This window comes from Ciconia boyciana, chromosome 8 (genome assembly GCF_034638445.1).
Source record: "Ciconia boyciana chromosome 8, ASM3463844v1, whole genome shotgun sequence".
Lineage (NCBI taxonomy): Eukaryota > Metazoa > Chordata > Aves > Ciconiiformes > Ciconiidae > Ciconia > Ciconia boyciana.
Genome location: NC_132941.1, coordinates 39,725,492 through 39,752,474, shown reverse-complemented (window position 1 = coordinate 39,752,474; position 26,983 = coordinate 39,725,492).

Sequence of the window (26,983 nt, the reverse complement as noted above, 5' to 3'; positions counted from 1 at the left end):
TTTTTCCTTTTTGTGCTCTCCTAGAAAATAGCATGAGAAGAGTACATGTTTGTAAAACTGAAGGTGTTCTTTACTGAAGAAACCAACTGCATCTGTCTTTTTATCCCTTTGCACATGTTCTGATTTCTTGGCAGAGACTCTCCAGACTCCTTTTCCTTGCAAGTTGTGTTCCTCCTTCATATTCCATATACAATGTTACTATATTTCCCTTGCTTTTTACCTTTTATCCCACCAACTTTGTAAGGGACAGAGATCTCTTATTGCTTCACAGAATAAGTGAATGAATAAAACCACTCTGCAGAGCTGGGTACGGCAAAGTTCAACTTTGCAGAAGTAGAGAAACATCTCAAAAGAATCCTTGAGCCAAGGACAAGGAAAGAAAACTAACATTTCAAATAGCAAAAAAATGCAAGCAAGCAGGATTTTTGCAAAGTAGTTCTAAGGGAAAGGGAAAGGAAAGACAAATAGGGTCAGTCAGTCATTGGTTGAAGCAAACAGGAAAGTTTTATGTGAGAACTAGCTCAGTGGTCTGGGGTAGGAAGGTGAGAAGGTGTTTTGCAGATAAGTGGAAAAAAAAGGATGAGAGTAAGCGATAACCACTAACCATGGGAGCCCTATAAAGGCAAAGAAATGATAGGTCAACATTAACATGTGGTCTTGAAGTGATACAAAGCTGGAAAGGAGATGTAGAGATAGTTCAAGATGAGTTTTGAAAACAAGAGAGACAATTCTAATCTGTTTTAGGATATAAGCAAACTGTGGATAAACTGGCAATAACTTGAAGCACATTAGTTATTCAAGAGTAAATCTCCATGTGAATGTTCTCACAGGGTATTTATTACCCATCCCCTTAGAGGGAGAGCTGGGAAGCTCAGACCAGCTCTATAAGCCTTTGGGGTTAGAAGAGCAGGAGCAGTGCAGGTTTCTTGTGGGGCTGTGTGTGCGGAATTTGCACATTTCCTGTCTGCCTTGTGCCTTGCTCAACTCATTGTTATTAGTCTCTTTCGGGAGCAATGCCTTCGTGCAGACTACAGACCGTGTAAGAAAAAAAAGGCAAGCCTTATCAGGGATCAAAAGCACACACATTTTTGCTAAGGCTCCTCTCTATGTGCCCCTCGGATGCTACAGCTGTGTCAGCAATCTAAGTCCATATCCATTGCAGATCACAATTTAAATGAGTTTCAACAGTACCTGATGTTCCTTTCTTTTAGACTTTCTTTTCCCCTGCCCTGTCTGCAGGGATACATTCAAACAAAGAAGGCGCAAGAGCAAAGATTAAACTGAACTTAAACCAGACACCTTCTGCACTCAGATAGCTGTGTCCTTTGTTCACAATTCACTTACAACCCTCCCCCTACACTAAGCTGTATTTTTCATTCTCAGCAGCTCACAGGACCAGATGCCTCTTTTGACATGTGGAGACAAGTCACAGATTTGGAGGCTTTCTCAATTTGTGTTGGCTAATGTAACAGTTATTATAGCTACATTCTCAATATTGGAGAAACATGCTTCCCTGACTTGCTTTGATTTCTTGTCAAAGTAGCTTACAGAAAACACAACAAGTAGCTATTACTTGTTTTACTCTCTCTTCAGTTAAGTTTAGTTTTAAAGCGGCATTAAATTAATTTTTCCACTTTGGGTTATTTCTTTTTTATTAGTTTTCAGTGTGAAATGGTTGAATCTGACTTCTTCCTCTAAAAATGAGAATCTGAGAAAATGAGAATAATGAACGTACTGCTGGGGTGGAAAATTGATGCACTGACAGTTCCGGAGGCCAATGGTTATTATTAGTACCATAGTGCAGGTACAGTTCCTGCAGTACATTGTAGCCTCAGCCACGGAGAAGGACCCCACTGTACCCTATGTACTGTACAGACAAGAAGCAAGAATAGACAGTGGCAAGGTAACCTTCGGTAGTGAGAGATTTGTTTAGACTCCATGTTTGGCCAGTGTGCAGCCCCCCTTGGCGTGCAGAGTCAGCGCAGAGCTGATGAACAAATGCTGTTTGGCTGTTTTCAGTCAAGGTATTCTCTCTGAACATGGCAGTTCATGAAAAGCTGAATGTGTGGGTTTGGATGAACTTCAGATAAAACTCCACATTATCGTATTAGCTTCAGCTGAATCTCTATGATGGCCGTTGTGGCACAGAGCTTATCTTAGGTTAGTTTATTCTGATATTCGACTTGAACATTATACTGTTACTCTAAGTACTAGTAAAGAAGCAAGAGAAGGAGAGAATCTCATGTGTGTATCAGGGCAGGGGTGAATTGTCAGTGATCTAAAAATCTATTCACACACAGTGTAAAGAGCTAATGTTTAGCACTGGTGTTAACAGTCTCTCTCATTTTTCAGTGCAAAACATTCATATTGTGCTTATTCATATTGTAACATATATATTACTGATCTATATATAGTATATATAGGTAAAATATGTATGTATTTTATCTATCTGTAATGTATTTTATCAGCTGGATGTAGGGAAATACACAAATCTGTGTTGTGCAGGTTGCTACATAACACTAGAGGGTGTGAAAACATGAGCAGGTACCTCAGATTCCTTCAGATCCATGTAGAACAAATAGGCCTTCATTTTTAAAGGCCTCAGTCAAAGGACCAGATGTGGTAACTGCATGGCACTTAATTTTTCTTCCTTGGAACGATGAAGGGCTTAGATGACCTTGTAGTTTCAAGGAGTCTACAGCAGTGATTTCAAACCTGACACTTAGATCAATCACTAAATCATTCCCCTTAGCTGAACTGACTCATTGCCTATTTGCCCACCATGAAAAAAAGAAAAAAGCAAGGTCCTTTAATGCCCCTCTTGTATTTCAAAGCCACTCCTGTGTAAAGCCTGTCCTACACAATATGCTATCCAGGCATATACCAGCCAACCTTTCTAGTACAGAAGCTGCATGTAATTTAATAAATTATTCCAGAAGCAGCAGGATTAATTAACCTACATCTCCTCCACTCAGTAAGCCAGCCCATGACAGCTCTGCCTACAGTATCTGCAGGTCTCCCCCATTTCCTCCCCCTCTCCCCAAGATGCTTATGATTTCCCCCCCATTTCCTGAATCCCTGTCCATACCTGCCCATCTCATGTTCCTAAAATCACTCCCTATTGCGATGCCACACATTCTTCCTTTGCTCCCTGCAGTTCTGCGACCCCTCCCACCCTCGCCCTGTCCTCCCTCTATATACGTTTTGGCTTTCTGCTGTGACGAGTCCCGAGTACATATATTTGTGCTGACTGGCAAGCCGCGCTGATCAGGCAGTCCACACACATACGCGACTACCCAGCTAGCTGCTGCCAAGTGAATGAAGAAAGCCTCTTTTCTCCATGCCTTTTCCTCAGAGAAAGGATTAATATGGTCATTTTCTCTCCTCTACCAACTCCTGATTTTCATTAAACTCCTAGGAGAGGAAGATTTTTGAGACCTCTCTCCCAAAGGCATTGTCAGCTGTGGTTGAAATTGGCTGGCAGGTTCAAGATCCTTAGGGTCAGGACTGACAGACAGGCTGGCAGCACGATTGCATTATTTTTTTCCTTAGAAACCAGGCTAAAAAAAGTGGGTTTGACAGTGTAATTGATACAGGGGGTTGTGAGCAAAATAAGTGATACTGGCAAAAGTACCTTTAATTTGATACTGGTTTGTCTGCAGTAAGACTTTTGCCAGTATTTCTTAAATCTCTTAAAGGATTGTGTCCTCAGTACCAGCAAAAATGTACTCCTGGCCTAATTTTGATTAGCAGATAAAAATGGCCTCCCAGCAGCAACAGACCACACTGTAGAGAACAAATAAGGGCAATGACTTACTTAGAAATTCTGTGACAGTAAACTTAGTTGTATTATTTCCAATCCAGTCCAGCACACAAAGCACCCAGTGTTCCTTGAAATTTCCTGTTTCCATAACACTCGTCAGGAAATGCTGGATATATGGTATATAGACAGACTCCTATGCTGAGCATACTTGGTGCCATTCCTCTGCTCAGCATGGACAGTGCAGCCGCCCTGAGGTGGGCGTGGGCAGGAGAGGGGCATAGGAAAGAGCAGCGAAGAACTCAGGTTCATCACGCAGGAAAAAAAAGGAGAATTGTGTGTGGTTAAAACCTTTAATTGCAGAAATGCAGAGAAACCACGTAGACAGACCAAATTACTTGTGAGTAACTTTAATCCTGGGTCTGGCAACAATTTACAGTTTTCCCTTGGAAGCACTTTTCAACTCAGTATACCTCGGTTATCCTTCCATGAAGCGTTCGAAGTCTTTACCTGCTTCACATGGGTGTTGTGAAGTTTCATTAATTAATACTTGAAGATTCTAAAGTAAGAAAGTGCCACGTAACTGCAATGTATTCCTTTTATTAATTCCACATAAGCTATTTTGATCAGACTCTTCAGCTGCAGAGCCATCAGGAGATCTCACAGCAGGCAACTGTGGAGGTAATTTTTCCTTTACTGAATTGAGCCCCTAGGAGTTAATGATTGACTGCTAATAGGTTTATCCCATTAAATAAGGGGAGAAGGAAGGTTTTGCCTGATGTGCAACAGACAAAGAAGGAAAATATCCAAAGCAAAGTGAGCTCCGTTGAATATAAGTGACCATCATATGGCATGTGTTGGAACTAGATCCCAGGAATGGGAGAAGGTTTATAATATTTCATACAGTCTGAAGGTTTGCAGTGAATTTTGGGCTACACATTGCCTACTTTCAGTTCACTATTTAAGAAAGAAACCTCTATAAGAACAAGCAATGAAATCTATGCTATTGCTAGTAGAGAAGTTTTGCAAAGTAAATGTTTATAAACCTTTCATATGCAGTTAATGATGCTTATTAAAACGATAAAAGCAGTCATTCACAACGACTCCCATTTTTAAGAGCAGTTTTATTATCACACTCTGCTCTCTGAATTAATGGGCAGCCTAGTTACTTATTTGGTTTACAGTAAATGTTGGCCAGATTATACAATTTAGTTCATGAAATATTTAGAGGTTTTTGAAGTTGTAGTCATTTATAAAGTCTGCAATGTCTACAATATCTGTGATACTGTGACTTTAGCCCTCGAAATAATTCCTAACGTTGATATCCCTTTCTGTACTCCCAAGATCCTAACTTTCCTTACAGAATTACATTTATACTACTTTTTTTCTCTGAAATATAGCCACTTCTAGGTTTGTGAAACTTGCCATTTTATGGCCAATCACACAGGCGTTCAGGGCTGGAAGCAGGGACATGCCATTCATAACTTCAGGGAATATGTGGCCAGACACACTTTATGCTTACACAGACTTGATTTGGGATAGGACAACAAGCTATTATATGACTGAAATGATCATCTGAGTAGATGAGGAATTAGACCTTTAAACTCTGTGTATTTATGGCTGTGGAAAATGCTAACAGTTAATGTTAATGCCAAATGCTAACAGCTTCTGGTTACTTTGAAAAAAGTCCCTAATTAAAAACCTCTAGAAAAAAATATTGTGTATGTGTATGTAGTATGACTACAATTTTACAAAAAGCATAAGCTCATTGATATCACTAGGCCTTACATATGGGCCTAAATTTAACATATGTTGTTTACTGTATAAGAAGACTCTGTTGAATCAGATATGTAAAAAGTGAACAGATAATTTTTGGAAAAAGTACTAAAAACTGCTAGTAAACACTTCTGGCAGTGTTTCTTTGTCTCTGATTTTATTTTTAGTTTGGGGTGTTTTTGAGAGGAAGAAGAGGGCAGTTTTCTTTCTTTTCATTCTGCACAACGCAGTGAGCATCAGTCCATCCTCTTATCATCCCTACCTTTCCTCTTCCTTTCCCTCCACTTTCCAGAAATCTCTTTGAACAAAGCAGTCCACTCATTACCTATGCACACTTGTACTCTGCTCGTTGGGCAGAGAAATTCTGGGACTTGGGTTGCCTTTAAATAAAGGGACATTGTAACACTTAGAAATACTTTAACATTCAGACTAAACTTTTGGTTATCAAGCATATATTTCCAGGAGAAAAAGTGTGAGGAATGAAAATAATTTTCCCTTAACTAAAAGCCCAGAAGTTTCCATAGGAATTTTTGCAAGCAGGAATGGTACCAGAAATCCTGTTCTTCCAGTTTTTAATGAAGTTTCTAGTTTGCTGTTAAAAAAGAGATTCCTTACAATTGCCGCATGACAGATTTTTCCCCCTTTTTTTCCTCCACATGTTCAGTCAGTTAGTACACTCCCTGTGGTCCAAGGTGGGGAGAGGGGGTCATGGAGGAAAAAATTGTTTTTAAATAGAGAACAAAAATATGGTTGCAGACCAAAAACATATCAAGAGGCTCTAGGGCAGATGTATCAGCTGAAACTATTTTTATTACTAGTAAATAATTAACTGGACTTAAAACTAGTAATGTTTTAAAATTTCAGTGGCACTCTTAACTACAGTACAAAAGCAAGAACAATCTACACTTTTTTTGTCCTACGCTTTCTGTCATCCTGACTTCTAGTTTACCTTTCTTTTAACTATCTCTGACCCCCAGACAAGTGGTGTTCTATCACTACAGTAGTAATTGAAGAGTAATTTGTTTCCTCAGTTCCTACATCACTTCACACAAGACATTAGTGTAAATATATATAATTATATAAGTATTGAACAATTTGACATTTCATATTTATTTACACTGTGATTTTCTACAGAACCAGAGAGGGCAAGACACTTGTGTTATAACTGAAAACAAAAAGATGCTCTTATATTCACTAGCTTGCAGAGTATATGGCTTCAAGATAAATGCTACGTATTACACAGTGTGTGTAAAACCACCGGTGCTTATAGTACTGCAACTGCATGATGCAGAGCTGAGAGCAACAAACCATGAGCGATGGAAGAGTGTGAATGTTAGCCAGGCTGCTTTGGTTTAGTCAGTTAAAACACATCACCAGAAATTGAGATCTTACAAAATGCCTTGATATAAACTGTAGGAAAGAGGAATCATTCAAAACCAGTCAAGGGAAAGTAAGATTAGCATTAAGAGAAGTTCTCCAATGCATCCCGAAGATAGCAAATGCTATATATGAAGAACTGCCTTTCTTATTCATTAACTTGTTAGCATGAATGTAAATTTTAAAAGAACTAAAAGGTAATAAGAAAGTGGCCTAAAAATTATTAGGTAAAAAAAAGAGAACTGCAAGAGAAAGGAAAGATACATCTTTAACAGAACAGGAAAGCAAATAGCTAATGGCATAGGCAGATAAAACTTTCAGTGCCACCTTTTCCATCTTCTCTGAGGTCTGTTCTGACCAGATTTTTAACAAAATCATTTTAACATGAGAAGCAGAGGAGAGCAAGGACTTTAAAGAATATTTAGGCAAGATTCAAGTCAAAAGAGGATGTTCACTCTAGAGTACTTAAGGAAACTTACCAAAATAATGTCTGAGTAATTTTGCAAACTTGTGGAAGATTGATAAAGAATGAACACGGAACCTCCCTTTCAAAAATAAAAAGTGGAAAAATGAAGATATGAGTAATTATAGACACTTCAATCTCCACAAATATTCTAAAATTATCTATTTATTAGGAACTATTTTCTTAATGGAAGACAATAATATGATTAAAATATAGGTGGATATGTTCATAGGAAAGAAGTTGTATCAAACCAATCCAATTCCCTTCTTCGTCAGACTGTGGTAAGTGATTCAGAGGAAAGTGGTAGATGGGATATATCTGTCATAAAGAATCTGGTATTTTCTAGCATTGCTTTCTCAATGTGTATTGGAAGAGTGTAGTCCTGATATGATGACTGTAATGGGAATGCACAGCTTGTTAAAAGATTCTCTCAAATACTAGGGAATTTCAAGTGGATCTCTACAGGGACCTGTTCTACACTCAGCTCTCTTATTATTTTCACTAGTATCTTGGACAATGAAATATAGGATATAGTGATATCATTTGTGGATGACACCAAAACATGAGTTTGGCTGCAAGCACTTTGAGAGACAGAATTGTAATTTAAACCCATCTTGATAAATTGGAGAAATGGCTTGGTGTCAACAAGACTAAAATCAATAGGTGCGGCCAAAAACAGAGCAGTTACAAAGTTCAGAATACACGATAGGAGTTATAATAGATTACAGTCAAAGTTATAAGCAAGGAATGTGATGCTGTTGCAAAAAAAGACAGCTCTTGTTTTGGTGTATACTAGCAGAAGTGTCACATTAGAAATAAGAGGTATCTGTATTGCTCTGATAAGCACGGCTGAGGCTTCAGCTGGTATATAATTCTGGACACCACACTCTACAAAAGATGTATACGTTTAGAAAAATTAGTAAGGGAAGCAGCAACAGTGATAAGAGACTTAGGAAGCATAGCATATGAGGAAAGTTTGACTAAACACTGCTTAATTATCACAGAAAGTAGACTTACAGGAAATACAGATCTTTCAAATATTATCCAGATATTTTTAAGTTGAGAATAATTATGGTCAATAGCCTGCAATGATGGCAAAAATAAATTTGCTTAACTTCTGAATTCTGGGTGTTCCAAAATTGCAGTGGATTACATAGCAACATTCTGGTAAACTCCTTAACCAGCAATTTTAAGAACTGTTTAATATGTTAGGGATGATTTAAGTATTCTTGATTCTTCCTTCATGCAGGGAGTTTGACTAAGTGCTCTCTTGAGATCCCTTCTAGTCCTGTTTCTGTGATTTTAATTTACATGGAACTCTAAAAAAATCTGGGTCACTCTATTAATTTTTTATACATCAAATGAAAATCTTAGAGACATTAATAACTCCATAAGCTAGGATACAAAAACTTTTTAAAAACTGTCTTGCCACAATCATGAAGTCCAATTACTTAAATTAAAATTAAAAAGAAACAAGGAAGATATCAAAATACTTACTGTTATTTCTTAAAGTCCAGGAGCTAAGAATTGTATTTCACTTGGATGCTGGGAAATAATAAGTTATTTCTTCCTCTTAATCAAAATTGCTGGCAGTTGTCAGTTCTCTCTTTTTGCAAATAATGTTTTGTCTAATAAAGATTTCTGACTCCGAGTTGTTTGCTTTAGGTTCACTAGATCGTATTTGCTCCAAATAAGAAGGTAAGACAATGGTGACTCCATCTGCACATTTATCAGGAAAAGAAAATTCTACTTTCTCATTATATCTTTTACACTTCAGAGTGAAAGTCTCTTGAGTTCTTACAGGAGGCTGACTTGACCTGGTTTTTGAGGGTTTCCTGTAGTTGGAAACACTTTTCTTGTTATCCACATGAGTAGGACTCTCAGGCCTACTGTCTTCTAGAAAAGTACTGACACAGAGTTGTTTCTGTTGTTTGTACAAAACAACAGTGTCACAGGGACGTCAAATTTAGTCTTTAGATTGTGGACACAGATGGGAAATCACATGCGTAGGTTGCAATTATCCAGTTTGGGAGAGCTCTCTTGGAAACTGCACACACAAATGAACCTGCCCATTGGCCCATGCATCTTTTCAAAATCATAGGCAAAACTGTACTGTTTGATACTTGCATCCAGATTTTCTGCTGGTAGAAATCAGCATGGATTTCACAAGAGGGAAGACAATTTATACTTAATTGGGTCCAGGATCCTTAGGAAAATGTTTGCTTTTATAGGTGTATAAATCAGAGGAAGAAAAACTTAATTTAAATCTTTAAAACCATTCAGCGAAACAGTTAAGTCTGTATGTAGCCTTAGACTTCAGTTTAGAAATTACTACTTGGGCTGATTAAAACATGCTAAAAAGCAGCCGCTACTGGGCTTTTTTCAAGTCTGTATGCTTATTAAAACCAGAGAGCATGTGAAACAATGATATAGTCCCTTAACTAACAGTTTATCTTGCATGAAGGAAAATACCATTATATCAGTCTCGATGAAACCTGATTGCTCTTTGATTGTGATCACATTAACTGCTTTGTGCTCCTAGAGTTACACTTTAAAGGTGAATTCCTGGGTGCATTAATAAGCTCAGTTTACATCAGAGTCTTGTTGAGAAGAAGTATTTTGTGAGTTGTGTTGATCAAACATCATTTTGATCACTTATAGTTGGTATTAGACTTGATTAAATTCTACAGAAGTCATCTTCCTGACAACAACCTTTTTTTCTGCTCACACTCACAAAAAAGAAATCCCTGGATCCCAACTGTGCCTGTAATGAAGGTGAATTGTGTTTAATGACTTAGAGTGCCATTTTGTGCTTAACAGTTTACGTATTGCAAATTACCCTGTAAATACTCTGTTTCTAGATCAAATTAATTGTATAACAAGTTGTGCTGAGAAGCAGTGAATTTTCTTTGCTATTTTAGCTCCCAGAGTCTGGCAGCTTTAAATGGTTTTCTTAAAATCCTACTCATAAGCTTTATCTTACTACCATATAAGCACTTGAACACAGGCATGGAATCCATGATGGATGCGGATGTTGCCACTTGATATTTCAAACAATAAGCTGTTATGACATTTAGTGGACTTTGACTTGCTTGCCTTTGTTAATAAACCAGTGCACTGGAAATTGCATGACTTCACATTTTATGCCCATAACTCATTAAATTAAAGATAACTGGCTGAGTTAAGCTCACCTGTAATTACTGTGGGCTTACATAGAGTTATCCCTGATTATACCTTGCCTAAATGCAGTTTACTCTTCAAGTGCTGGATCCAGAACCTTTTCAACTGCATCAGAGTCCAGCATCAGTTGACTTTGAAATGAACATTCAGACGCAGGGACCAGGACAAACAAGAGATGTGAAAGGAAGCAGCAGGGAAGGGGAGTGATATGCCCATAGTTGGGAATTGAGTGGCAAGACAGAAGTTTTGCTTCCTGAGCCCTTGTCCTGTGCTCCATCTGCCCACCATTCCTTCCGCTTTAGTAATATGCTTGCGCATTATACTTCTCATGGCTCAGTTGCGTCATTTAAAAATAAATAAATAAAATGTATCATAACCAAGATGGTGCCTAGGCAAGTGTGCAAGGTCAAAAGACAAAGCATCTTTTGGTTCCAAAGTATTGGATAAGCTACTTTCTTTATCATTAACTTTGAAACTGTACCGTCCCTAATAACAGTGGGTATTTCCTCCTTTTCCCATTACCCAAAGGACATTTTCTTGAAAGCTGTTACTGTCTGTCTGAGAAGAACCAGGACTGAAGGCAGGGATGAAAACATTGTTGTGGTACTTAAGTGATCTTCAAGGAAAAGCTCCAGGCCACTGGTTTTGGATCAGTATAAAGCCACATAACTCACTGATGACTAAAGCCGGTCTTCATGTTCAGCGACAGGGAGGTGAGCCAAATTTATAGAGGACAGGAAAATATTTCATTTGGAAAATAGCCCCAGAAACCTCTGCAACCTCCTACCTTACTAGCAATTTTTGTGTTCAGCCAGTGTTCTGAATTTCACTGTGCTGTTTCTGGCAGCCACCCATTTATCAAGGGCTGTGTCAAACACAAGTCTTAAACAGTTTGGCTGAACTGAAGTGTACTAGTCTGCAGGTGTATAATGCAATGCCAACTTGAGCTTCTGATCCCATAAGACTGGAGCTTCCAATGACATCTACTCCAAACGCACTTGGAACAGGAACAGTGACTGATATATTGACAACAGCCTTATATCAGAAACTGGTTTTAAGAGGAGAATAAAGAAACTACGGGCTCAGGTAGATTTGAGTAGGGCAGTAATGATCAAAGCTAGAAGTGGAACGGCTTTGTTTGGGTACTTTGTTGGGAACCTAGTAAGTGATCTAAGTGGAGACTTCTGAAAGTAAATGCTCTTGCAGGGGGTACACAAAGTCACATCAATCTTGCTCTATTATGCAATATTTTAAAAAATGTATTTTGGTTATGGAAATCCTTACAGCGATTTGAACTTTTCATATTGTGGTCTGAAATAAAACCTGAGGTGTGAATGCCAAAGAACATTATATTGACTGCTGCAGAAGTAATAAAAATACTGAAGGCCACTTTACCACTGTGGTGGTGTCCACGTAGGAGTTTGCACTAGTTTACCTAAATTGGTATTTAACCTTGCTTTCTCTGTTTGCAAAATAAGAGTGGTGCAACAATAACCTCATTTGAAACTTCACTTTCAATATTCAGATGGTTAAATGGACTTCTGTGCTTATCACCTTCTGCTTTAACCTGTGTAAACAGTCATTGAGAGAAGGGAATGAAAAAAAATCAGAATATACACATTTTGAACCAGACACCAAAAAGTATGGGGTATTTTGTACTTTACCAATTCTTGAGCCACTTTTGCATCTGCAATCTGGCTCATTCATTCTCATACCAGGGACGTGTTGTAAAATTAAAATGGTCTTTGCCAGTGGGATACCTGCATGCCAGCGTAAGCAAGATAGAACGGCCCAGGAGAAAGTGAATAATTCTGTCTTTATGGCAGGGCTACACTATTGTGCTGTAAGGCATGGGCAAGATACTGAGTAATATAGAAAAAAAACCAAAAGATTGAATAGCTTCTTGTTAAGTGAACATTGTCAATTTTATGTAGCAAAAGGGACAGGGGTCCAGGAGAAACAATTGTATGTGATCACATAATTTAAGACTTTATCATACCATATATCCACAAGAGGTCCCCAAAAAAAGTTGCATAAACAAATTTAATTTTAGTATTTTGTAACTTTTAAAGTACTTGGCTTTACAACCTTGAGGATGCCTTTCTAATGTATGCCTTGATATGTAATTGCAATTTTTCAGCCTCTGTGCTCATTTCACATGTTTCTGTTGCTATCTGAAACTGATCTAATCCCTTCTCAAAAAATAGCTGTACTCATCAACTATAAAATGTATATTACATTGTATAAATAAGAGCCACACAAAGGGTTATAACAGTGGGGCTGAGCTACAGCAGTATTGAGGTAAAACAGATTGGCTTAATTGCAAGAGCTTTGCATGATGAGGTTCTGGTGGGAGAGTATCTTATTGCTTAGCCAGATGTTGTGAGTTTACCCTGCATGTGAGAGAGACGACACAGCTCATTTGCTCTTCAGAGCCATGTAGTGTTAGGCAGGGCATTGGAATACTTTAGTCACCACAACCTTGAAGGTAGGGGTTAATCCTAAACAGATTTCTGTGCTTTTTTTTGTGTGTGTGCTTTTTTTTAAACACAAACACAAACTTTACTACAACAAATAACTTTAATTGGAAACCTCTCTGCTGTAGAAGAAGATGGAAGACTGCTAGGGCTGTAAGTAATCTGATTTCTATCTATCTCATCAAACTGTTTGTATCAGTTGTTGTTTTATTTGGTGCTCTTCCAGTGATGATATATTTGGCTGTGATACTTATTGTAGAATACTTTATGTTGTCATATGCCTTTTTTGTTCAAGCACAAGAGAAGTCAAGCTGAGTAAACTGGAAGGTGGTAGAAAATCAGTCTCTTCACATCTTAAACTGTTGCTTAGCCCTGAACAGTTGTTTGTTGAACAGCTGCTGTTTTCCCCCTCTGAGGTGGATGCATTTCAATGGGAATAGATGTGAACTTCTTCTGTGGGAGGCAAAGGTCTGATGTGTAGACTTTTATTGCATATATTGTTGTTCTTCATTGAGATTCTTACTGACATCAGCAGAAGCACCATGTGCTCTGTCAGTGTAGGATGTGTAAAGCAAGTGACACCACAAGTGGGTGAAAAAAAAACACGTTGACCATAGATTTACCTAAAACTGCCTAAACGCTTAGTCATAAATAAATTAAACCTCATTGTTCTCTTATCATTGATTTCGTACCTTCAATAATAATGTTAGAAGTTGAAATATAGACATGAAAAAGTGTTTGCTGGTATATTGCTGAGTCATACAGTACTAATCCTGATGGGAGCTAGTCTTGGGTCACTTCTTCGGGATATGTCTGTAAGAGTGGGCACTGCGACAGTACAGCTGTCCAGACCTTGAGCCATAAGGACTGATGGTTCAAAAGAGAATCCAGAACTCATAGAACGAGGGGTGTGTTACTGCTACTGCATCTTCAGCTGATGTTCAGCCTTACGGTTGCTATAATTCAGATATACAGCTCTTTGCCAGAGCTAGCAAAACTCAGTATTAGCCTCACCTTTTGCTGATGTCAGCCTGCAGTGCTCATGGAGCAGTTCTGCTGCACCTGTGCACATCGGTGCATGCCTTAACCTGGAGTCTGTGTCTATCAGTTCAAACAGCTCTGCCGTGATACAAGATGGATTTCACTTGTGCAAACTGCAATTTACAGAGACTTTGGTGTTGCATACAAGAGTAAAATTAATCTTGTGTGCCTTTAGGGTTTCAATTATATCAGCGTCCCTTTACTTCCTCATAACTAAAATTCTCCTTTCTAAATTCGTAAAGCTAGTGTGTTTAGCAATTGATGTTCTTATGGGTTGGGAACTGTGGAACATCAGACTTGTGACTTGGAGCCATCTATTTAGGGAGCAGAGCTCGCTCTGCTTTCTGTGCTGCCTGGAAACTTGTCAGTTGCCTTAGTACCTTTTGCTGTGTGCATAGGCTTTGTCATATAGGTTAATACATCCATTTCTGAATCAATAAAAACTTTCTCAATGACTGACAGCATCTATCTGCATAGTCAGGTAAATGAACAGTTGGCTATATGCTCTGTAATTTGTGCAAAGAGAGGCACAAGACAATCCAAACATAACTGCCAGTCACATTTAATGCAAATGTAGGCTACTGTTCAGCCAATGCACTAGGCTACCATCAAGTACAAATAGTAGAGAAACTGGAATTTAAGGTACTTCTTCCACAATATTTTACAGAGCATAGTATTTCGGATTGAATAAAGCTCTCCAAAAATAATTTAATTACATGCTGCAAACTCCATGTAAGAAATAATGTTTTCCTACCATAAGCTGACAAGGAAGGAGTTAACATGTTCTCTGTGAACAGGAGGACTAACTGGCATGTGCTTACCAGACTGTGAGGGTGGTTGGGTCAGCTGCTGTGAGTTAACTGACTCCTCTGCTCTCATCACAGGGTGGTTGGACAGGACTGGGACCTAGAGTCTCTCTGGAGTAAAATGCAGGTTGCTAAGGCTCAGCTGTTGTGGGGTTTTTCCTTCCCCGCCCCCCCTTTTTTTTTTCTTTTTCTTTCTTTTCTTCCTTGTTGTGCTGAAGTTTGGTGGCATACAATTCTTTTAGTCTTTCACTTTAAGTCCTGAGGAGATTTATTTTTACGAGCACTAGATGTCTAGAAGAAGGGAGTCTTCTGGCTGAGCGAGATCTGAGATCCGAAAAGCCAGACGTACGTGATTTGGCTGAGATTTGAGAGTCTGACCACTGCCTTGGAACCTGATACTGGCTCATGTGCCTTTCTCCAAATCCAATCTGCTTTCAGCTGAGGGTGTGCACTGTGCCCCATTGTTTGAGGGAATAAGGGCAGTGTTGGTGATCCATCAAGGCCTTCTGTGAGTGTATTACCGCTGGGTGATGCAAATGTTCTTTATGAAATAATTTGGTTCCTTCTTAAAAAGAAAACCAAGTCAGTCATGCTGCATCCTGTGCTCACTGTGTGTGGCTTCACAATTTCATAATACTGGTCTCCTTTCCTATACTGTAGCCAAGCTTCACCCTCCACTCCTCACCCTGTGTGATAATGAACCGTTGTTTCATTTTTGCCCTCGCCACTTGAGCGAGGAAATGGAGGTGTGGGGCTAGGTGAGGCCACGAGGCTGTTGATCTTTTTCAGGAGCTTGCAATTCTGGGTGCTCAGGTTGCCTGAGATCTGGCAGACCCGAATGCTTTTATTTCCTCATGGCTCCACTGCCCAGTAATAGTGGATAATGGAAAATCAGCTGCATCCTCCCTGTGCCAGTACTAAATTTCTGCTTCTGAACAATCCAGACTATCTCCGGGAGCAAATAAAACATTTGCCTCCAAACTCTTCTGTGTCTGAACTGCCAGATCTTTTGACTATGTCCAGAACTCCCTGATCATGAAAACACTTGACTCTTTCTCTCCTCCCCAAAGAATTTGAGTGTCTTCTATGTACTTTAGAAAATACAAAAGAAACTGTAATCAAAAGTAAGGGCTATATTTCTAATTATAGAACTTGACTCTATTTTACAGGATCATGCTAAAATAGTTTTATAGGCGTTTTGGGGGGGTGGAGGTTTTTTGTTTGTAGTTTTTTGTTGTGGGTTGTTTGTTGGTTTTTTTTGTTTTTTTTTTTAAAGCAGCTATTGCTACTGTTAGTCAATCTACACCCAAAACCAGAATGACAATTGCAGACATTCAACTCTTGTTTTAACTGATGTGAAAACTTCTTCAGAGATGTCATGGTTTAACCCTAGCTGGCAACGAAGCCCCGCACAGCCACTTGCTCACTCCCCCCTGGTGGGATGGCGGAGAGAATCAGAAGGGTAAAAGTGAGAAAACTCATGGGCTGAAATAAAGACAGTTTAATAAGTAAAGCAAAAGCCACACACGCAAGCAAAGCAAAACAAGGAATTCATTCACTCCTTCCCATGGGCAAGCAGGTATTCAGCCATCTCCAGGAAAGCAGGGCTCCATCATGCGTAATGGTTACTTGCCATCACTCTGAACGTCCCCACCTTCCTCCTTCTTCCCCCAGCTTTGTATGCTGAGCACGATGTCCTACGGTATGGAATATCCCTTTGGTCAGCTGGGGTCAGCTGTCCCAGCCATGTCCCCTCCCAGCTTCTTGTGCAGCCCCAGCCTCCTCGCTGGTGGGGTGGGGTGAGAAGCAGAAAAGGCCTTGACTCTGTGTGAGCGCTGCTCAGCCGTCACTAAAACATCCCCATGTTATCAACACTGTTTCCAGCACAAATCCAAACCATAGCCCCATAGTAGCTACCATGAAGAACATTAACTCTACCCCAGCCTAAACCAGCACAAGAGACTAGTAATTAACTACAGGTTTACTACACATTAATGCTTTTGTAATCCATGTTCTTTCACTCTTTGCCCCATTTACAATTTTAACCTTTTCCATCTTCACTGATTACATAACTATTTATATTAGATTTGCATTTTCCTTGTTTTGTGTGATTACATTATGTAACTGTGAGGTTGCTGCCTCATTGCACCTTATGTTTATCATTTTTAAAAATGTGTCTATCTCCAGCATTGTGTGCTATGATTGTTCCTGAGCAGTAGTACAAAACAAGAGAAAGCAAACAGAAATAATCACCGAGTTTCATATTTCTCTTTTTCCTTCTGTGTAACTATGGTCTGGAAGCAAGGCTAGTGTCCCATCTTCCCTCGCACTCCACTGCCTCTAAATTTTAATTTCAGATTAGCTGTGCCTCAAAAGAAAATAGGAAATCTTCTACATGAAACCAGCTTTTAATTTAAAAAAAGATTAGAGTAAATGTATGGGAACTGTATTTTACTTTTGCAGATATTCGTCTTAAAGTGTGTTCAGTTTGTCCTAGTTATTACAACTTTGTTCAGTTGTGAGAAGCATTGTGCTTCCACCTCTGAAATGATTCATTAGTATGTAAAAATATGATATTTCTCAAGTTTTAGATTTCAGTGTTGCAAAGAGGAGGGAACGTTACTAAGTCTACAAAGCAAAGGACCTAGTGAACATAATATTTAACAGCTAGTAGAGTTTTCTCAGACCATTAGAAATTGATACTTTTTTTCCTGAAGAATACACTAAATACGTGTTGAATACAAACAGGAGTCAGGCTCTGTACAGAGTAGTCCTAACTGTTCACTCAGTTGTCCTTTTCATTGTTCCCCTGGCTTTAAATGCACATTTTGGTCCCTTCAAGTCCACTGTCTTGCTCTTTTTTTTTTTCACGGCTTCTCTGAACAGACAGTGACGGATTGTATGCACAACAATACCAGACCCTGGTTCAGAAGTCACAAATGAAGCTTTTCTTGCATTGCTTGTTTGTTTGGTAAGGGCAGAGTGAAGTGATAAAGCTTGCTGTGAAAACCAAAAAGCCATGGAGTTCTCATTGTCAGGTTGTGTGTTGGCACAAGACCACACAAGAGAGGCTTCAGAAAATGTTCCTGATTTACAAGGTGAGGAGGGAAATAAATTAAATGGTACATAGGTTGGAAACATCTGAGGGGGCTGAACAACTCGGAGAGAACAGTTACATGAATGAAAACCAGGGATGTAAATCTCCAGAGTAGAAAAAGTAGTATAATTGACTCCTAGCTCTTGAGGAAACTAAGGATAGTAGGAGTGGAGAATAGCTTAAGGGTAGAAACTGGAGGAACAGTTGTTGCTCTTCATGATGACAGCCACAACATGTTAGTAAACTCTAGCACAAAACTGACATCATTAGGATGCTTGAACTGTCATCAAATATAAGAATTGCTAAGAGCTAGGAATTTGGAACAGCGTTGGGTGCTCTGGTAGAGTTTCCGGCATGCACCTGCTCGTGATGGCTACGACTTGCTGGCTGCTGTCTTCATGAATTCTAAGGCCTACACAGACCTTGGGTCAGATGGTTTCCACATTCCTGAGGAAAACTGTCGTTATTCCCAGTCACCAATTACTACTCAGTTACTGGCAGGCACTGACTAACAAACGAAGCAAGGTTTCTGGCCACATCAGCTTTCATCTAAAACTAATGAATGCCAAATATCATTGTATAAAGAGATGCAGGGGATGGTGTGGCACCTTCACATTTTGGTCAGAATGGTAATATCATTTAGGGAAGGCCTAGGTTGTCATCTAGAAGTCCTGTGGCAACAGTACATATTTAAATCAAGTGAGGGTTGTGAGTCTGATCTCCTGACAGAAGAGATTTTTAAAAAGCAACAGCCCTGCATTTATAATACATTTGTGGGAATGGTGTTGTGTCCACTGCAGCCATTCATCCCTAGCTGCATATCTTGAAGCCTTTCATGTTTATGTTAGGGATTCCAAAAATACAGCATGTGTGTAAAATCTTTAATTTCCGAGACTTTAGTTTTGCAGTTGATTAAGTCCTGATCAAAAGCCTGTTGATAGTGACTTAGAGTTCTCCAGGCACAGACTGAGAATAACTTTGGATCTGGAGCTCCTAGTGAACCAAGAGCAGCAGAGACGTCCCATAGCAGGAGAGTGTAGATCTTGGAGAAAACTAGATGGAGCTGGGGGATGATGTAGATTACCATGATCAAAGCAGGGAGAAAGAATGAGGACTCATTCTGCCTTCTTGCCACCCCACTCTAGACTCACTGCCCAAGAGGAGCAGAAATAAAGAAATCACTAAAATTCTCAGAGGGAAAAAGAAAATTTCTCAGAGGGAAAATTCTCAGAGAGAAATCACTAAAATTCTCAGGCAGCCTTCAGCTGCCTGTGCACAGTGGCATGAAAAAGGAGTTTCTTGCTTACCCATCCAACCCTGGCAGCCCATGCCAGGCTCTCTCCCTCAAGGGCAGAACGCTGACATGCATGCCCACCAGGATGGATGCTAGCAGCTTTACTGGTGAGAGGATTCAGCTTGGGCACACCAGTCACACTTGCTGAGTAAGCCTGAGTGGTTTTGTTTCAAGGCTTAATTGAAGTAAATTGAAGAATTACAAGAGAGGAGGGAAATAAGTGTTCACAAAAAGAAACATGTTGAAGATGCATTATGTCCCTAGCCTCTTTCCACTAATGGATTTGAATCCTTAATGAAAACAATATCATTCAAGAGAAGATGGATTGGGAGTGGAGCATGTGCAGCCCAGCGTAAAGGGGTCAGCGGGCCCACACAACACCCTCTTGTTGCCACGGTGGAAAGTGCAACAGCAGTTGTGAGAGCAAAGCAAGGGCAAACACTGGAAGTCACTATCAAATGCTACCAGAGACCTGTCATCCCGGTGAGGGGCAGCACGTAAGAGCTGATTCCGAGTAAAATGGAGCCTGTATCCAAACATACCAGGAGTTTGGGTGAGGGAACTTGAGATCCAGATGTGAAATGAGCTGTTGGCTACTGGCTTATTAAAGTGGTCTGAATCCAAAACCAGCAAATCAACAACACCCTGAATACTAAGAGATTTGAAATCCAGGCCAGAATCTTTTGAGTGTCATCTCATTTTTCAGCTCCAGTTGTAATAAAGAGTAGCAGAAGAAAAGCAGAAAGACCTTTGTTGGCTGCTCTTATAGCTACAGAGGATCAGCTGCTGGTTAAATAGTGGGTGCTGAGCTGAGGCTGAAACTGGAAGGGATAAGATTATAAAAGTGCTTCCAATAGGAATGGCAACTGTAAAAGGGAGCTTTCATGCACACAGAGTGAAGAAAGTGCTGAGGATGTACTAGAATAAGTCTGATTTTGTGGAGCATGCAGGTCCTTTAAGGATTCCTCACCCCTTGAGCTGATCTGAATAAATGTTGCAAACAAAACCAGTTCCTGGGGTTCTGTGTCCTTCCTCTGGCTGCCTATGACTTTCTGTTCAGTTCAGTATTCCCTTATACAGACGATGGTGGCTCAGGTCCCAGGGGAAAGAGCTGATACTAGTTATCATTTTATCATTGAACACAGCTGCTCTGAATTTTAATAGGTAAGTCTTCTGCATCTGCAACTAACATATGGCTAGCACAGAGCTGCAGCTTCAAGAGTCTCTTCCTGCTCACATCTCTATCAGGTAGCTGTGGAATGGAAACCTGCCACTTCAGCAAAGGCATTTAAAGCAGGCAAGCTGTGGGAAGATATACTGTGTAAACATGCTGTAGTTAATGTCAGGTACCCTAATGTGTGCTTAATATAATCTTTCTGACTTTGCATTTGTGTACAGTAATATCCTCTAACGCTCCGCTGTTAATAGATGAAGTGCTTCCAGGGTGGTGCAATTGATAACACATATGTAGATCTTTAGTTAGCAGGAAAGGTCTTCAGCCAAGCGGGAAAGCTCATCTAAGCCTGCAGCTTCCCCAGAAGGGAAGCATCGTAACCAGAGGGTGCATTTTAGCTGTAGCAACTTCACACTCTCAGAGGCAGCTGAAAATAATACACCTGAAAACGTTATTTACATGGTCTTGCCACTCAGAGCCCTACCCTCCGGGGCTGCTGTCCACGTACTCGTGCGCCCTGCCCTCCTAGGAAGTGGCTGTTCTTTTTAAAGCGTATTTGCCATTTCAATCACATGTCTGCTATTGCATAAAAACAGGTATTGAATTTTCTTGCTGTCTCGGAACAGGAGATCACAACATCCTATGCAGCTGAAAGCAGTACCTCAGATATTTGAAAACAACTACCCATTGCCTTTAGCAGCATGTGTACAGCTCTGGCTCTAAGAGTCAGAGCCACGGGAGATGTAGGCATGGAGGGAAAGATGATGATTACTGTTTGGGGGAGGGAGCGAGGAGTTATTCCTCTAAACTTTGACCAGTTACAGTAAATGTTCCTTACCCATTTATTACAAATTGCAAATGGGAGACTTGTCTAGGTAAGCAAAATCTGCATGGATGTACTCCATGTAGGCAGAGTAAGATAATACTCAGGTTGACACACTGCATTGCACTGGCATAATGACATATGGTTATAGCTAGTGTATATCTCTCTCAGCTGTATGTGCTCCCAGGCATAAAGAGGATAAGTGACTTGTACAAGGCCATTCAGCAGATCAGTCATGGAGCAAAAAACACTGAGGCCTTAAAAGCTAATTATCAGTCAGGAGACAAAATTGTTACTCTGAGAACTCTTTTTTTTCTTTCTTTCTTTCCTTTTTTTTTTTGTTTTGTTGTGTTTTCATTCTAATTTGGAATTATAAACTGTGTCGTTCAAAGACATGATGATATCCTCTTTTCCCACCTGTTCTGCTAAGATAGTTTATACTATGGAATAACTTTAGTTTTTATAACATCAGACTTGAATAATTTCTAAATGGCTGTCACATAAAATGTATCAAGACAAAACACTTCTAGAATGTGGGGGAAAATGAAAAATTTTGTTGTTTTTTTTTCTTTTATTGCCACCCCCCACCTTGAGTACATATTTACTGTCCCTGGGGAAAAAAAACCTTACCGTTTTGCTTAAAGAACAGTTCCCTATAGTAACTCTTTCTGCTACAGAATATTTCAACCAGTCTTACTAACTACATAAATGCCAAAATGGATTTTTAAAATCCAGGTAAATAGGATACTACTTAGTGGCAAGCTACTTGCTGAAGAAACTAACTTTTCAAAGCGTTACGTTTACCATGACTGCCTGACAGTGTGTCGCTGCCTTTCCCCGCGACAGCATGGCAGGGACACGCTACCTTGTGGTGTAGGTCCACAAAGTCCTTGCACAGTGTAGCAATCCTAAACACGCTATTGCCCAGGTATGAACATGACCTTTTCTGAACCAGAATTAAGTGACGTGGTTTTGCAGTTCATGTTGTTCTGAACTTTTTTTTTAACTGGATTATTTGACACCCTCTATTTTATATTTTTTTTAATGTGCTTTGGTGCCTAACAACTGAGCAGTAGGAGTGGCATGTAGTAGGAGTTCTGAAAGGCAAACTGTAATTTCTAGAATACTGGAAAAGAAACTTACACAGCTGTTAACCATGAGCTGTAGCATATTTAAACCAATGACAGCATCTATAAGAGAGAGAGGGGAAAATAAAAATAAACAAGTTTTTACTGTCCTAAAACAGTTAGAAATCCCAATATAACCATATTGAGTAAAATGAGGAGAACTAACTGTGGCTTTCTGGATTCTGTGGAAAAAGCTGCACCAACCAAATGAATACAAAATTAAATTCAAACGCAGGCAAGAATGATAGAGTATGTTATAGTCCTACTGATATTTGCAGTAACGGAATGGTTGATCCAAGAAAGGATTCTTAGAGTGCAATGAGCACACACAGTTAAACAACAGAAATGAGTATATTGTTTCCCCAAGATGTTATGTCGTGTGCCACATGGCATCTGTACAGACTGCAGCATGTGCATTTTGGGAAGGGGGGGATGGAGCTGATAACGAGGTGTGCCTTCCAAAGGGAAGGGGCAGGAGACGGCTGATGAGAGGAGGGTCTGCTTCCACATATTCCTTTCCTCCTGCGGGGGAAAATGCACTGCACTTCTTCAGCAGCTGTAGAAATCTGCAGTCACTCCACCCTGCACTGCTCACTCTACCAGTACCAATGAGCTCTAGAAGGCATCTTGCTGTCTGAGGAGTTGTGCCTTTGCTGCTGTTCCTGGGCATGCATTTTTATACTCCTTCCATGAAGCAATCAAATGCTACCCTGGCCTGTGTGCCTCTTCTGCTGAAAAATTCTTAGGACTAGTGTATTGGTGTAACCACTGACTTCTTTACAACATATCCTTCAAGTCCAGTGGTTGTTTTTTTCTTTTTTCCTCTGTACATTTGGAAATGTCTGTGGTTTCCCCTACCCACCCCCCCCACCCCACCCCCCCCAGTTAAATGCTGCTTCATCCCTTGCCTGTAAGCTGAGTGAGGTTCCTTACTGGAATAAGCTGTGTCTTTAAACAGGATGAATCTAGACTCATAGCTGGCATAAATCACCACTGCTCTTGTTACTTCAGTGAAGCTATGCTGATTTGCTGTTGCTGAGTTTCTGCCCTAATGTCTCTTCAGGACGCAAACAGCAGTGAGCTCATCAGTTAGGAGTGGCCAGTTTTCAAAAATACAAAAAGCTACTGTAGTTCACACACAAAAACTGTCAGGGTGGAAAAGAGAGACCTTACAGGCGGGGGATTTCCCCACACACACTATTTTTTTCCTTCTTTCTTTCATGGAGAGAAAGAGAAGCTCTGGTTTTCTTAGTACTGCTACCATGAAAGAATTCAAACGTTAATACAATATTTTGGCAAAAGCTGTATTTGTGTCCATGTCATTTGCAGGCACTAGCGCAAGATAACATGATACCAGTCAGAAACAGGACTGTAACACAAGTTACTGATCGGTCCCACTGATCACACTTTCCGTTTGAAATAATGGCAGCTGGTTAGCACAAGCTGCTTGCATCCAAAAAAATGAAATGAGAGCCTTAACTTTCCGTGGATGGCAAGCGGAGAATTAGCAGCTTCAGTTGCCCTCTGCTGCAGTGTGATATCCTCTTCTTGAAAGGTCGGGTTCTGCCTATGGAGCCTGCGCTGGTTATGGAGCTGCCTATGGAGCCTGGGGAATGTGCAGGGTTATAAGAAATGGGAAGTTTCCCCGACGCTAGCGTTGCCTTTTCAGGCTCAAGCAATTAGCCCAGAGAGAGCTCCTGACCTAAGCATGCCTGCTAAATGGAGAAGGGGAGGATTCTGTGTGTACGCCGGGTGTCTCTCTCTTGTGTGGCTCTGTTTACTGGCCAAAACTAAAGACAGTGACTTGTGCCCCAAATGGGTACTCTTGTGCTCTTAGCTCCCATGTTCACTTTCTCAGCCGGTTTCATGCTACAGAGCTCTCCCTCCCTGCCCTTCCCTGGGGTCATGCTCGTGGCTATTGCTTTCTCCACATCTGTGTTTTCTCTTCTTTCTCCCAGACATCCATGGGGGCACCAATACAATTGTAAAAATTCCAAATTTGAAAGCTTTCCAAAATGGCCTTGCTGTAGCATCTGTTGTCTTGTATAAGAGTCTGCTCTATTTCTAACCATCTCACTTATTAAAAGGTCTTGTTTTTCCCTCCTGCTTAGAAAGGGAGTACAGAGCTCACCTGCCAGCTTTAACTGCCTCTATAGGTGAAAGTCTTGTCAAGGCAGCTTTTTCTGGTAGAACCCTTGCTCAAGAGCACCACTCAATGTCGGTCAAGGCTATGTTTGTCCGTCCCCTCATTAGGGCTATGGCAGGCTATGAAGAATGTCAGAGTCTCATCAGGATGCGGTTTGACACTTTAACCAAGTTGATCCAATGCCGAGTGCTATCAAAATGTGACTGAACTAATGATTAGTACATTCCTCTCCTTGCCCCTTGGCTGGCTGCCGCAGCACCAGCACTGGACTGAAGTGGTGGAGGGAGGAAGTCTGGCAGAAACCTAATCAGGTTTTCGTTTGTTCATTTGGTAGGGTGAGTTTTCTGCCAGTATAGTGCTCTGAGCAGGTTCACTGTGGGGTTAGAGAAGTGCAAGGTTTGGCTCAAGCTGAAACGACAGAAGTACGTGCCAAGGGTGGGGAGCAGGGTGAGGCACGTCGTTAGTCTGGCTTAATTGCACACCGGCACACTATGCTGCCCTGCCGCTACCCCAGGCCGTGGAAGCAGTTGTGATGATCCCTGGATCAGCACGGATCCCTGGACCATCGGCGTGGCCAAGGCAGGAATGGCCGGCAGGAGCACCACACCTTGGGCGCCTGCTTGCACCCACCGCGGCTGCACCGCCATCGGAGATCGCTTGCGATTCATGCCTGGAGAGTGGCCCCAGGTCTTGCGGCTGTGTTTTAACAATATGTAGTACTAATGAGGAATATCTTATGCCAATAGGAAAATGTTTTCTTAACACACAGGGTCTAAGGGAGTCCCACCCAGCAGGGAATTCTTGTTCCATCAGGTGCTGGAAGGTTACTAGCAGAAGTACAGGCATGCCTGTCTCTGGTGTGGGACCACAGCACTCGCTACAACCAGTATACAAATACACCCAAGGTAAATACACTGGAAAGCCAGTCTCTGACTCACAATGTGTGGTGCCTTTGAACTCAATTGCTTTGTAATTTCTGGCAAATCATAATGGAGGAAAGATGACCGGACAAAACAAGTCAAGGGAAGAATATGTCTTTGCTTTCCACTAACCCATTTCTCCCTCATCATCTGCCAAGAGTAAACTTTAATTTTCAATAGAAAAATAAATCTAGATAGACTTTACATACAGAGAACTGTTTTTAAAATGAATTTTAGTTGAAGAAAAACACTGCCTTATTACAGTCATGTTTTTAAGCTATATTATCAGGAGAAATTAGATCTTTAGAGTAGAGGCAATGGATGAAACACAGGCAAAGAGCAGAAAGGGGTTATTCTGCTATTGAAGCCCCCCTGCACCCTGTCTCCCAAAGATGAGGATGAATACATAGCTAACTGTAGCAGATTGCTTTAGCTAATGATCTCCTAGTGGGTTAGCAACACTAGCATTTGAATTAGGCATTTTATCATGTTTCACTGCTTAGCTGGCCTTTCTCAGACTTGAGAAATCTCATGCAGGCAGATGAAGTTAGAACCAATCTGGATAAATCTTTCCCTTCCCTTATACTGAGCCAGATCCAGAACTGGTACAAATTGAGATATCCCATCACATTCTGTGTGCCATGGCACTGCCAGCTCCGCTGGGGCTGTGGTCTTCTCCTCCACAGTGCGGGGGCTGCCACCAGTCAGCTTGTAACTGGTGTGATAACCATTAACCCTTCAGATGGGCCTGCTCTGGGGAAAGTCTTGGGTGCCTTTTGAAGGGAGCAGTGCTTCTGGAGCCAGTGACTGCAAACTGGCTATTACTTTGAAATTGGAATATTCCCTATGGGAGAATACTAGAAAGGCTTTTTCTTCCATTTGCAGTCAGGCAGAATTTAGGCATTCAGTAACACTACACATTTTCATTTTCCTTCTTTGCATATGCAGAGTGAACAAGTTCAGGAAACTGGTTCATCCAAAAAAAAAAAAAAAAAACCAACAACCCACATTTTCTCCTGTTAACTTTCAGCCAGATTGCACAGTAAAATGTGCAGCTGATTTTCTCAGTTCAAAGGATTATGCTGGCATGAGAGAGGGATAACACAGGGGCAGAAATGAACAGCTAAGGGCAGCAATTATATAAACTAGCACAACTATCAAAACAGTACTGACTGAATAAAACCCCGTAGTACAAACGGAGCAGGGTGGAAAACTGACCAAAGAAGATACCCTAAAAGTAAGGCTCACTCAGTTTAGCTTTATGCTCTTGGCATAGCTAATGTGGATTGAGGTATTAGAAATTAACCCCCATCATCTTCTCTCCAGTTTACTGCGTCAGGCCACCAACTTTCCTGCTGCCCCCCCCAAAAAAAATCAGTTGATCTTCTCTAATTCAGAAAGTTGGTGTGACCACCCCAACGGAGAGTTGCTGGTAGCAGTTGCTGGCTGCCACCTGCTTAGCAGGCTCCACCACCACCACTGTCCTAGTCAGAGCACAAGATGTGACTTCGTCTCCTGTGAG